This window comes from Lipotes vexillifer, unplaced genomic scaffold (genome assembly GCF_000442215.2).
Source record: "Lipotes vexillifer unplaced genomic scaffold, Lipotes_vexillifer_v1.1 scaffold3365, whole genome shotgun sequence".
In the NCBI taxonomy this organism is placed as follows: Eukaryota; Metazoa; Chordata; class Mammalia; order Artiodactyla; family Lipotidae; genus Lipotes; species Lipotes vexillifer.
Genome location: NW_006780539.1, coordinates 142,919 through 145,877, shown reverse-complemented (window position 1 = coordinate 145,877; position 2,959 = coordinate 142,919).

The following is a 2,959-nucleotide window of genomic DNA, read 5'->3' as shown; positions in this document are numbered from 1 at the left end:
CAGGAAATCGTGGGGATGAAATGAAACGTGCATGAGGAGCCTGGCCCGGAGTCGTAGGCAATGACGTTGTTATTAGCGGTGGGTGGCGTGATCTGCCAGCTTGGCCTACCTTGTGGCTGCCTCTGGCTCTTGCACTGGCCCTGGGTCAGTCCCTGCCCACATGGACCCATACTTCAGGAGCCAAAGGTGCTCGTGTCCTTGGCACCTGAAGTACAATGACCTCTCTGACCCGACGGTGTGGCCTCCCTCCCCCTTCCCTTCCGGCTCCCCAGCCTCCCGGCCCATTGTTCTCCACATCTGGTCCAGCCTGAGCCCTTGTCCGGGGGAATCCCCCAGCCTCCTGCTCCTTGGTCTTGGAGGTTTTTATACCTTTCCCTCGCCCACACCGTCCTCTCCCTTTCCCTCCCTTCCTCCAATTCTTCTCTTCCCACTGCTGTTCGTGTCCAAGAGTCCCGTCACAGAGGTGAGGCCAGGAGGGGGGCGAGTGGGCAGTTGGCTTGGGTGGCCTTGAGGTGGCTTGCTGCTTCTCATTTCCTCCTCCATCCACTGCCCCCACCATTGTCCAGCCTCGCACTTTACCTTGAGGTTGAGTCCAGAGGTTTGTAAAACTTTTGAAGTGATGGGAGTTAAGGGCCAGCTTCCCCTCCATAGGTGTTGGCAGCTCAGTCCTCGGGGCTGGAGGTGCCTGTTGGGACACAGGTGGCTCCAATCAGGCCCATTGGCCAGGGGGCTTGTGGTCATTAGGATGGGGCGACTGAGGACCTCCCTGGCCTAAGCCTCACCTTGCACCCCCCCCTTCCCCTCTGTATTCTCTTTCCCACACCCTATCCTTTCATATTCTACCCCTGGAGGTTTCCCAATAGCAAGGGGCCCGAATCCAATGGGGTGTTTCCTACAGTCTGGCTCTGAAGACAGACAGAACACTCAGTAGCTCGGAGACATGGCACAAGTCACATAACCTCTTTGGGCCTCAGTTTCCTGCTCTGTAGAGCGTGGCTGTCACCCATCTCCCGAGTTTGTGGTAAGGATTTGATGAGATAATACAAGTGAGGGCTTGGTGCAACGCCTGGTACAGAGAAAGCACTCATTACATGGGACTAGTTTACCTTGTACTGTTTGCCAGGCTTTATACCTCGAATGCAAATGGTAAAAATGGTCTTGCATTTGTCCCTTCACGTTTTTTCCTCTGCCTTCTTGGCCAGGAAGGCTCGTTTCCCAGGGCTTCCTCAGCTCGGGCGAGGGCCCAGTGCTACCTGCCCTGGCAAGGGGAGCCAGCGTGGGCCCCAGGCCCTCTGGTGACAGTCAACCTGCATGGCGGCCTCACTGTCTGGCCCTCACTCATCCTACTATGTGCAAGGCAGTGAGCAAGACAAAGTGACCCCCAAGGGGCTTGTAGTCTCAAGCCAGGGTGGGGAAAATGAAAGAAGTGGGTCCAGTGGATGGCTCCAGAGTCAGGCTTATGGATCAGGGGAGGCTCCTCCTGGAGGACCCTCTGACACACCCTGAAGGACGGGGAGGAGTGAGCCAGAGGGGGGCAGGTGCGAGTAGGTGGAGGGAGCAGAATGGAAGAGGCTGGAGGTGGGCGAGCTTGCTTCTCGCAGTCCCACACGAGGGCCTGTGCGAGTGGGGAGGAGGACGGTGGGCTGGGGGTGTCAGCAGGGGCCGCCAGATGATGGAGGGCCTGGGACCCCATGCTCAGGATTTGGACCTTGTCCCGAGGGCCATGCAGAGCTTTAGAAGGGGTCTGAGCAGACTGATGAGAATAGCAGCTACCTGCCAAGCCTTGTCCTGAGTGTTTCACCTGCATTGTCCCATGCCGCCCTCACAACCGGGCCATCGGGGTGAAGAAGCCGAGCATGGAGGGTTGGGTAACTTGCCCAAGATCACGCACATTTGCCCTCCACAAAGCCCCTTCAGCTGTACTCTGGGACGTCGATTGAAAGGGAACAGAGAAGAGGGAAGAAGGCGGCCAGCTGGGAGTAACGCAGGGGAGCTTTGGTGCAGGAGACGCTGGTGCTGAGAACGTTTCTAGAGTGCCATCTGGTGGCCAAAGGCAGGAAAGCCACAGAGGCAGGGAGGTGGGTGGCTGGAGTTCTGAAATGTCCACAGCTCCAGACCCGTGTTCCTGTGCTGCGTACAACACAATGGAAGGAGCTTATACCCAGGTGACAATCATTTCACTTAGTGGGAAACCTTATGTGACCCAACGCCCACAGGAGGAATTACGGAATTCATGATTTTACATGTGTTAACATTTATATTCTGGAAAGGGCATTGATGTGTGTGTGTGTGTGTGTGTGTGTGTGTGTGTGTGTGTGTGTGTGTGTGTGTTGCCTTGACTGGGATTCGTGGATGTAAAAAATGGACTCACAGGTCAAGAAAAACTTTGAATTTGGATTTCGTAGGTGTTTTTTTTTTGTTGTTCTCTGTTTTACTTACGTTGGGGGCAGGAAGCTAAGACAACCCTTTAAGAATCCAAAGTCAGCAAACCAGACCTTTTAAAGGCTATTACCTCTGGAAACGAGGTCCCCTTTTAGTAATATTTCCTCCTCCTTTCTGGCTACAGGGTCAGTTGATCTTTAGCTGCCACATATCAGGGGGTGAAACTGGAGTTTATCTGGAGAGCCTTCATCATCCTGAGCTTTGAAAATAGGTTTGAAGGAGCAGAAGTCCTCTGAAATAGGTCTGAAATAGCTGAGGACAGCCTCCCTCTTTTGGAAAAGAGGGCAGGCTTGGGCTTGGTGCTTGGAGGCCTTGTTCACCACCAGCCTTGGGGTTGTTCACACTTGGGTGCATTGTTTGGGAGGGGTCGGGGAGTGAAGTGAGAAGGGTGGGGGGTCAGAGGATCCCTGGTGTCCTGAGGAACCTTGAGGGGTCAGACCAGCAGGGTGGGACTCTGACCCTTGGGGGACTTGAAGACCAGCTGGAGGAAGGCTAAGATCATGCCCCACCTATGAAT